General features: G+C 33.4%; 1 protein-coding gene across 3 annotated transcripts in view; it reads right to left on the reverse strand.

Moving 5' to 3' along the window:
* Positions 1-12,016, reverse strand: part of LOC145247403 (uncharacterized) — a 270,622-nt gene that overhangs the window by 127,386 nt on the left and 131,220 nt on the right. The gene's annotated exons all lie outside the window — the stretch shown is intronic.

Here is a 12,016-nt window from a genome sequence, read left to right on the forward strand (position 1 = left end):
TATGGAATGAGCAATTTTTTTCAAATGACACATACCCATTGGAATTTTAAAGAATGGGGTACAATTTTGATGTGAAAAGAATGCTTTTTTTTTTTTTTAAATGAATCATAATTGCTGCGATTTATAATAGATCTAACAGCTCGACACAAAAATATAAACATACAGAAAGGTAAGAACCGATTATTTTCTGATAACAATTTTAATGAAAACCTGGTGTAGTTGAAACTGTCTCTCTCATTTACTTGCTGATGCAGCATTTTGAGAAAATTAGAGCCACACTGAAGGAGTAATCAGGATTTGCATTGTTGAATCCTTGTGCAATATTCACTTTGGAATGCAAAAGGACATACTTTGGATCTTAAAAGCCATATTGCACTAATACTCCCTCTTGTTCTGGATTGGCTGTAAAGTTTTCAAGGTTCAGTACACAATATACAATTCCATCTGATGTTGGTTTGATGACGTCATGTTGCGCGTTAAGAGTTTTGCTCAAACCCAACTTCAATTGCAATAAGGGTAGTTTTGACAAATGTTCAACTACAGTTGGTTGTTTCTGATAAGGTTGTGATATCACCATGTTCATCAGATTTCAAACAAGATTTCTCTGCAACATTAATTCAAAAAGTAATGTGTTATGTTGATGTATTGGCACTATCAAATGATTTGAATAATCTCCATCGCTATTGATGAAACTGTTAACGTCTTTGATAGATACTCATCTTCCAGGATTTCAGTATTGTTTAACCAACAGGATTTTCAACCAGCTTTCTAAGCCAATACCTCAGAATATTTGCTTGTAAATTTTAATGTGTGGTAATGCAATACTCTTTGATGAACGAGGTCTCTTTGATATATCTCACCTGACACACAGTTCTTCTTTCAAGGTCAATCAAATTTGTTTCCTGTGGTAACTAGAACCGAGTTAGTTGGAAAAATGTGGTGAAACATTAAGTTGTCGATTGGAGATGTAAGAAGCATGCTATCAAGTTTAATCAATAGGATTTTTAACCAGATTCCCGTCTTTTGAAGACTGTAAATTCAGTACTTCAAACCATATTCATCAAATAGATCAATTGAGTCTTAAAGGTCATCATTATCATTGTTCTGAACAATATCACCATCACTGTCATCAACAATGTCAAGAACATCACATACATCATTTTCTTTTGAATTAGGAGTCTTTTGCCAACAATCCATAGAGCTGTTGCTTCTCATCTGAGAGTTTCTCTTTTGTTCTCCATGCAGAATTAACTGTTGAGATTTTTAGCTTCAATGTGTTAATCGTTTCTTTCTCATTAAGAAATAATTGACATTGTTTTGATTTGTCTGATAGTGTTATAGGCGTTATATAACTGGTTGATGAAACATCACTTGTTTTGTCGGGTCTGTGGGTTCTGATAGCTGCAGTGTGATATAACGATTTCTTGTTCTCATTGAGATTGCTGTATTCAGTAGTGAATGAGCCTTCTGGATGACCATTATGATTTTTCTTCCTAGGAGGTATCTATTTTATGGCATTTCCAAAGATGGTAGTGAGTGTAGTTATTGACAGTTATTCAATGTATTGGCATCTGGTGACGTCAAATTGAAGAGTTAAAATTATAGGAATTTTACATGTCAAAATGGATAAAAATGGGTTAAAATTAGCCTTTATTGCTAATTTATGACAGCTTTGTAGATTTCTGCTAATCTTCCACTTTGAAAAAAAAAATGGAAATCTAACAAAGTATGCATTAAAGATTACAGTAAAGTCGACAAAAAGACAAGAATAATTTCACATATATGTACAAATAATATCAAAATGGCTACAAAATGGCTAAAATTGGCTCAAATTAAGTTGCATTATTAATTAAGTCTACCTCAGTATGCTTAATTGACACTCATTTGTTACATTGACATCTCTTGATGTTGAATAGGATTATCAATTCTATATAATAGTAGCTTTTTCACTTGTATGCAACTTCAACTAGTCTCATTCCTACAAAAAAAAAAAAAAAAAAAATTAAAATGGTCCTTAATCTTTTCCAATGACTTAAATGAATAGATTGTGTTCCTACATCTAAATAGAAGAAAAGCTATTGATTTCCTAGTAAAACAAGCTTTCCTTCATATTTTTTTTTTATATAAAACGCAGAAGCTTTTTTTACACACTGGAAAATTGGAGAGTCTGATAATAGATTTTAGGTCAGAAATACTTATTTAAGTTGCCTGAAACTGGTTTAAAATGCTAAAAACGTTATTTTAGGTCTAATGAGTGAAGTATGGTTAAATTGCCTTTATCTACTCTTCAGCATGGAAGAAATAGGCTTATTTTCATCAAATTTTAGCTGAAAATTCAAAACTAGAGAAAAAAATAGACATCTTCGATACTGGTGAACTGCATACACTACAAACACTATCAGTATCTGTGATAGGTCATCGAATGTTTGTGCAATTTTAGCCTGTACTGTCTCATCTGGCTAATTTCTGGTAGCATTATATTTCTTACCTAGAAGATATACTTCAAAGAAAAATTGTTGCAAAAATAAAAAAAAAAAAAAAAAAGTGGACATTTTGCAGCATTTTTGGACAAAGGGGCTGATTTTTCAGAAACAGTAGACAATAAATATATATTTTGGAAATAGAATTAAACCTACTTTTGTTGGAACAAAAATCAAAGTGAGAGGACAAACCCCCTTTGAACAGGATTTTTTTTTCCAAAGGTGAAAATATATATGTATATAACTAAATATCAGATTGTGTCTAACTCTTTTTCAATGACTAACAATATCAAGATAAAACTTATGAATTCCATAGTTTTTGATTGTGCATTTGTGGTTGTAGTAAAAGGCATGTGAAAATTCACTAGAAAATAAAGATAAGAGTTTTAATTATCACATATTGAATTTAAATTAATCCTGCGAAATACACAAAATAATCAATAAGCTCGGACAGAAATGAATGTCTATCCCAGCAGGAAAATAATACAATGAACATAAAAATAATTTTTTTCCAGCTATGAAGTTAATCCCGAAATGAAGCTTCGATAAATACTAGTTGAATTACCTATCTATGATGCGTACAAGGTACATAATTATTATTTTCAAGATTATATATCATTTTCTATTTTTTTTTGTATGAAAATGTTTCTGAATCAATTAGTATAAAAATAATTAAGAATTTGATATACTATAAAAAATCCAAGCTCAACTAATCAACAAATCATTTGTAGTGGGTATTTGTATTTTGGTATTAAATAATCTATGTGTTTCTGTTTGAACCCATGGTTTTACTGTGACTTTACTGCAGTTAAACGTGAACCAAATTTGCTACAAACATGGATATCCGGTGTTGCCTGGTTTCACATAAAGTTCCATTTGGACACACCTGCTATACTAAGGATATTGAGCACTTTTTCATTATTATATGTCAACTCCATTGTGGGCAACGTTGATACCCCGACAACATTTTCAAAAATAAAAAGTACAGAATCCTACTTAAAAACGGATACAAACATGAAAGTGTAATCCCCCCTCCCAAAAAAAAAAAAAAAGTATGTGACAACCTCCCTACCAGATATTTCAGCAGAAGGGATACGAAAAGAAGAAGCTATTCTCTGGATATTGAGCACTTTTTGATGACTATATACCAGTTCAAGCGAATTTCTTTAATGCTGCCTCAATCGAGAAAAATTTCTCTTTAAGGTCAGTTGCAACGAAAACAAACTGAAAATAATTCAGTTTTAAAAATAACAAAGTAGAATTTGTTTTAACCGAAATAAACGGTTTTATGTTATAAAAATGATTAGTTATGACACTATGTTATTAAAAGAAAAAAAAATTAGCAATTATGATGTCAAAAAAAAAAAAAAAATGTGATTTACGAAATCAGAAAAATGTTTTGTTTTTATTTAATTAACTGCCGATAAAAAAAAAAAAGAAGTCAAATAAATAATACAAAGTTTAAAAATCTTTTAACCCTGTTTAAATGCAAAAGAAATTTTTAAAAATGCCAATGAAAGAAAGTTTTTTTTGTTTTAATTAAAGAATCGTAACTGGATTGGAATTTGTGTTTCTTTTAAATAAAAATTTAACTCTCAGTTGATTTAAACCTTTGATAAAAGAATCAAAATAAGGAAATTGTTTTTTTGTTTTAATATAATGTAATATACGAGTAGAAATTGCATGTTGCTATGGTCGTATGAGAGAAGTCTGTCAGGTTTGTGGTGCCATATTGAAACGAAATGTAACTTGTTTTCCTACCATTTGTTATTACAACAGAATCGACGTGCTGACATGACAGAATGCATAAAGTTGGCCAACCAGATTGCTGGGAAATGTACGAGGCGGAGAGCAAGGGACTAGTCGTTGTTTCTGTGTATTATTAGGTGTGTTGAAAGTATAAGGATAGGTAAGGTTTGAAGAAAATAAGAGGGGTTGTCATTTACTGTGAAGTTTTTTCCCATGGTGTATGATGGGTCAGGATGAGTAGTATTTATTTAGATAGGGGCTACTTTGCGACTCCCTCTAAACGTTACTTGCATGAGTGAATGCAGACAGAACTAAAGTAGGAATTTATGGCAGCGATTCAAATCGGAAGATATTTACACGGATCGATTGAGAAATGATAGGTAACTAATGCGGCCATATTGTCATTTTATGTGATGCATGTTTGGAAAGCTACAAACTTTCTAAAGGGGAATTTCTGCAGTCATTTTATTATATGGAGACTACATTGAATATAGGAGAGGTGCCATTCTTTTTTTCTGGATTACTCCACTTACCCTTGATCCTCACTTTATAATGCTGAGTGTTTAGCAAAGAAGAAATCAAGTACTATTATTACTATAGTTTTTAACATGGTTCAGCTTAAGATTCAACTTCTGGCCCATTACCTGACACTAACCATTATACCAAATGAGTTGGTCAAAAATGCCCACTCCCCCCCCAAAAAAGGTTGATATATCATAAAACAGAAACCAAATCAGAGAGAGAAAAAAAGACAAGTTTTGGGTCTTAATCTCCTATATAATAAAATGACTGCAGGAACTCCCCTCTGGATATGCCACATATAAATTCAATATAAATAGGCTAATAGTCACTATCTTATGTAGCTTTCAAACACTATTTTATATACATTCAGCTGTGATATTAAAATGCTACATTGCATCCTACAAGCAACACCATCACAATCGCAACATCTTCAAAGAAAGAAGTCCCTATTTTTCTAAATATTTAGTCATACCACTACCAGTAGTCACTAGAACAAATTCTACACTTTCCACAGATTCTGTGCTTTCACCGCCCGTAACTGGCTAATAAAAACATAGACCTCAAATAATCTACAGTTTCTGATTCATAAATAATAACGGTTCCCTCTCCAAACTCCGTTCATTCTGATTGGTTGAGTCCTAATAATTCTCATATTCCAATTCTATGCTTCATAAACAAACAGTTACTAAAATTACAATATGGCATTACTAATAGACATATTACTTTGCACTGCGTCAAGTTCGTTTCATGCTTACATCATTACTATCTTGTGTGTGTGCACTGCACAATTTGCTGGGCGTTTGCTATAAACATTAACAAGTCTCAAAATATTATTTATCCATAAGTACTGAGGACATAAACAAACAAAAACATATGTTGCTAATGGTTCTTATTATAGTCCGTGCATGCATGTGTTTGCGTGCGTGTGTTAAAAAAAACAACTTTTGTTAAATTGCAAAAAAAAATAATACATGAATATAAACATTACAGAATGCAACAAATAAATCAGTAAATTTACAGTACATTTGTATATTTTTTTTATATCGTATTTCTATTTAAACAAACTGAGCCACAGCAACGCATAGCCGGCCACTGCTAGTTGTTTAATAAAACTAAAAATGTTCATGCGTAAAAAAAAAAAAGAAAAAAATTTAATATTTATAATTCATATTTAATTAAAAACAAACCTCCCTCTCCCATTCAGAAAATTAGTTATAGTTTAGATTTTCATGCTTATTTATAATGAACCATTATACTTTGAAACTTTGAGATGATAACTCATGTATGAAGTGCCTTCAACCCAGACACTTTAAACAGAGGAAAGTTTGTAAGCTCCAGAAGGACATCTACCTCACAAAAGGAATGTAAGCAGGTGAACCAAAAAGAAAAAAATCAGCAGCTGAAGTCATTGAAGCGATTTTTTGTTGTTCTTTTCATCCCAGTAAAACTATTGAGCTGTATTTGTCTTTTGTCAATCACTTGGACTATACCATCATTGTGGAGAGTGATGGAGACTGATATTTGGGCAACTAATTCTTAAAGTACATCAAAGTGGGTCTTTTATCAAAGACCACACATTTTTATTCTGACAATGATGATGATTATTATCAGTATTATCATCATCATAATAAAACTAACTACATTTGTCCGATGTTGTCCAGATAGAGAATAACAAAATTACATACAGACGAGAAACATACTCACAGATTATCTCATATGATAGTTCTGTAAATAAAAAGACTGTTATTCTTTCTTGTGTGTCTATCACCCTATGTGACATACACATTATTTAATATTAATTATTAATAAAAAATTAAAAAAATATTATTTATGCAATAAAAGACACCAAAATGCATTTCCGTTTTTATAAACATGTCAGCCATTTTAATCTTTTGTTACTAGTTGAGAAAAATAATTACTTGCTGAACTTTCAGAATTTGAAAGACATTTGGAAGTATTGAAACTGTCGAATAGAAAATTATTTCTGGTTTGAAAATACTTAGGAAATCCTCATTTATTAAACTCCTGATGCAATCATCTACTTGCAGAAGAGTTAGATACGTTCTAAGATGGAGTACTACTGCTGCCACATCTGAAGTGGTGCCTCCTGCTTCGGAAAAGTACAAAATCCACAATCTATCATCCCTTTCTCACAGAGGAGAAGTTGCTAATTTTCCTCTACTCTATTATTATTTCCATGGTAGGTGCTCAATTAAACTCTAATCTCTGATTCTTCTCAGTAAAACATTAACAATAAAAACTTATCTTTCTACCACCAGAGTAAAGAACTTTTTTTTCCTCTGTACTTAAAACCAAAGAAAATTTCTATGAGCAGAGTTTTGTTTCAAGAACTTCCCATGAATTTGCTTCTCTGTGGGCTTCAAGTTGATGCCTCCATTCAGTCTCAAGAGACACTGGATACCCCTGTAAGGGTAGCTGCATGTGTAATTGTGAGGCAAGGGTTGCACAATCTCCAACCACACCTCTCCTGAACCGGCACTACTTGGGTTCAGTGGCAAGGAGAAATGCTAGACGATTGAAAACAATGCTGAGATAAGTGGAAAGCACATACAGCACCTGAAATTCCCAAATGGTCACTCATTTTAGTAATGATCAGGCTCAAAGTTGCTTAACTTTGATGATTTAACATGAACTGGTGTGTCAACGTGATTATATGGCAGGCTACAACAGGTCAACAAATACTTGTTGAGCTGAAATCAAAATCTGTCCATTCTGACCATCGTTTTTCAATCCTCTCATAGTACTGTTCATCATCCAAATGATAATCTAATTAACCTTTATCCTAAGGTTGATTTTGGCCTTGCTAAGTAGTGATTGATTAATATCAAAACAATAAATAAATTGAATGTTTTGGTAACTATTTACTTTTAATCATTTTATAAATACAGATTAAAAACAAAATTAGTCTTAGTTTTATAACAATTTGGTTTAATTAATAATTTAATGACCAACCGATACCTTAATAATTAAATTTAACATTCAAAATCTTATTAGAAATATTAATTTGGAAAAAAATATAATAAAGCAGTGCAGACTAATACAGAGAATATACATTACATTTTTTACTATTAATTATATATATATATATATATATATATATATATATATATATATATATATATATATATATATATACATTTTTATTATTATTACTAGTACAATTTTTATTACTTTCCTATCGTATACCAATAAGTCATTTCAATGGTAGGAAGGTGGTGGTGGGAGAACGCATATCCCCCTCTTTATTCTAAGAGGTCATTCGGTACATGTTACAGCTGTGTTAAAGTCCATTTCCTGTGGCTCATAAAGGGTGATTCAAATACGATAGTAAAATAATGTGTGTGTGTGACGCAGGAGGGAGGTACAATGAAGGTATTTCTATCTAGTATGTTGAATACATAAACAACAATTTTGGATCACACACACACTCTCTAGAAAAATACTCACCCAAACAAAACAAATTTTCACCACTTTTATGTTCCCTTCCAAAGATTAAAATCAAGATATAATGATATTAAACCATGTGCCTAGAGTCCTTAAAGTAATTTTAATCAAAATCCATTATATGATTTTGATTCTTGAAAATGTCTCAAATTTAAGGCTTAAGCTTAAGGAATCTTTTCAGTTTCTTTGGAGTATTCTAAAAGGGTTTTAGGATGGGCATAACATCGGCACAATCTCTCATTTGAAATTTAAATATAAAAACTGATTCAAATTTTCTTTTTTTTTACCACACAGGTATCACCTCTTATCAAGGCCCAGAGGCCACTCGAGGATAAGGGTTAATGAGTATACATTAGTCAATGTGATTAGTGGGAATTTTGTAAATTGGATTACTTAAGGGGACGGTTCATCAAGAACTTGTTTACGTTGGACTTGAAAACAATCAGATTGTAATCAGCTGGAAAGCAGGCAATCAGAAGAGAGTTCCACAGGCGTGCAGTTCTAAGAAAGAAGCTTTGTTCATGGAATCTGCATTTAGGTTTAAAGAGTGTGGGAAATTATTGATAGCGGTTTTGGCTAGACAAGTGTTTTTCGTAAAAATTTGGCAAGTGGGGCATAGACTGAAGCTCAGCTAAGTATTTGCCATGAAAATAACAATAAAGCAGAGACAGGCTCGCAACATCTATTCTGTGGGAAAGAGGTTGCAAGGAAAAAAAAACGGCACCCCCCACTAAGCTACGAAGTCTATTTTGAACTCTGTCAAGGCAAGATAAGCTGCTTCTAGCAGCTCCTGGCCAGATGTGGCAACGGTATTCCATCATTGGCCCATGGCCATACCTGAGAATTGCATCAGGAGTGAGATATCTACTGAAGCGGTAGAAGGATCCCACCATTTTTCCAGCGACCTTGCTAATGGATTTGATATACGTGTTCCATTTCAGGTCAGGAGTAAAGGTCAAGCCAAAAAGCTTGTCAAAACATGAAGCCTCCCCAAGACAAGAGCCATTCATTTCAACCGATGCCAGATTGGCATCAGAGCGGTGATGTAAAGATAGAAGCTTGGTTTTAGATGCATTAAAAGTAACCAGCCACTTCTTTCTCCATTGTACCACATGCTTAAGATCAGAGGAGAGAGAATCAGAGAGAACTTGGTCGTTTACAGTCTTTGATGTGCTACCATAGATTGTAGTGTCATCAGCATAAATGTCTACGAATGATGTAAGGATGTGATTTGAAAGATCATTTATGTAGATCAGGAAGAGAGTTGGACCAAGGATGGACCCCTGAGGGACTCCAGCATTAATACTCAGAGCTTCTGATTTCTGCCCATCAATCGCTACTCTTATGAACCTATCAGAGAGAAATGATTTAATAATTGAGAAGACATTTCCAGCTATACCATAGTTGGAGATCTTGTGAAGTAGTCCATTATGCCATACCTTATCAAAGGCCTTTGATATGCCAAGAGCGATTGCCCTAGAGAAGAAGCCTCCATCGAGAGATTCTCTAATCCTATGAGATATAACTGTCAATACGTCTGCTGTAGATCTAGCAAAACGGAAACCATATTGCACGTCACTAAGAAGGTTGTTTTTGCTGAGATGGTTGACTACTTTTCTATTTAACAGGGATTCCAGCAGCTTACCCATGATGTACAGGAGACTTATTGGTCTGTACTGAGAGGGAGATGATCTATCACCTGAATTCTTAAATACAGGGCATACTGATGAAATTTTCCAAGATGTTGGGAAGACAACGCTTAAATAACTTTGTAAGTATGGGCGCTAGTTCTGGTTTTAGCTTTTTGAACACTAATTGGAATGCTGTCAGGGTCAGTTGCTTTACTGGAATCAAGGTTTTTGATTAGCTTGGCAACATCACGTACAGATATTTGTATATCGCATAGCGTGTTTTCAGATACACAAGGAAATTTTTTTTTTTTTTTTTTACATAGGTATCACCACTTATCAAGGCCAAGAGGCCACTCAAGGATAAGGGTTAAAGAGTGTACAGTAGACATTGGACAATATAGTAATCATTAGTAATGAAAATTTGGTAAATTTGAAAACTTATATAGAACGGCTCATCAAGAACTTATTTACGTTAGACTTGAATACTGGGAGTTGGCAGCCTTGGTCATAAAGGGTAGAATTAGCTGCACTGCTGTAATTTTACCGTCTTTCTAGTGTTGCAGACCCAGCATGTCCAGATTGATAAAAGCCTGATATATCCAACAGACACTAATGTCGAGTTTTATATATATATATATATATATATATATATATATATATATATATATTCTCAATTGAAAAAAATGAATCAAAGTGCTCAATTGTAATATTAGAGTGGTGGTAACATTCACGATTAATAGACACTCCAAGAAATTCCTTAATAAACTACTTTTCCCAAACTTTATGGATTTTCACATCAACACTTTAAATAGATATCTATATACAAACACGCTCATATCTCCACCACATCTTTTAAGATTCAGGTCAAAAAACTTTTTAAGACCAAATTTTTTTCTGCGGCTGATGTTCTCTTCTATGGAAGTAAGATTTCTACTGCTAGCCATGTAGGTTGGATATATTTACATTTGAGAGATTACAAATGCAGTAAGTTCATCGAATCTAGTAGGTTAGAAATTCCTTTTTGCACCTTGTCCAAGAGAGACTAGTGGTTGATTCACCAACCAAGATGTGGCAACAATACTTCATGGACAAATGAATGGTAGCTTTATAATGTAAAAGGATACTGGCAGGTATGAGCAGTTTTCTAGCCTGATACAAGGAGTCTACTTTCTTTCTGACAGACTTGAAAGCATCTATGTATTATTCCACAATGTTTCCATAGAATATCAGGCTGAGAAGTTTAAATGTTGTACTATTTGGAAGAATGCTATCGACTATAACAACTGGTGGTTAGAAAAGTATCTTGATAGTATCCAATTTTGGCTCCATTCTATTACAGACTGGGAATCTTTGCCTTGCTTGTATGGGTATTTAATTTACCCTCATGCTGAGAATAGAGTGTGACGTCATCAGCAAATACACCCCGGACATGATTGTATAAAAGATACACAAGATAAGTTTAAACGATGTTTCCCAACAGCTCTGATACTACTATCAACATGATCCAACATATTAAAACCTGCCCATCAAGATAATTATGAACATGTACTTTGTGTTAGGATGGCTTTATATGTGGTAGGGACACCACATTTGCCTAAATTTGCCCTATTCGTGTTTTTACTCATAGTGTGATACTAGTACTGCCCTTTCCTTAGAGCAAGATCCCCCCTCCACACACACACATCATAGCCAAGAATGTTGCCTTGGAAACTGACTTACTGATCAGCAATGTAAGGATGGCTTCTAATATTTTTAAAAAGTTTCTGAGCGATTAGCTGAGAGCGACTGAGAAAGCAAATGGATATAGTCATTTCTAGTGACAGTGGTGAGTAACTGAGGGGAAGACAGACGTCTGGGATTTTCTTTTGAAGGTGGATATATTGAGGAGATCAAGTCGATGAGAGCAGATTGAAGTCATATTTTGGCAGATTGAGAAGCAAGTCAGTGTTCAGCCCAGGGAGGTTGCCGAGAGTGTTTGAAATTCAATGAGACTGCATTAGAAAGGAAATATTGTCACTGGTTCCAACATCAACAGCAACAACAATATCACAAACGCACAACTGATTTATAATATCGACCTTTCTGTTTCTATTGTATGAATCTGCATTGTTTTTATATACATTTGTAAACTAGTGTTTGTGTCCTTGGCAATCGTCAGTGTAAGAGATG

Source organism: Euprymna scolopes, chromosome 25 (assembly GCF_053919585.1).
Source record: "Euprymna scolopes isolate OS-2025 chromosome 25, ASM5391958v1, whole genome shotgun sequence".
NCBI lineage: Eukaryota > Metazoa > Mollusca > Cephalopoda > Sepiida > Sepiolidae > Euprymna > Euprymna scolopes.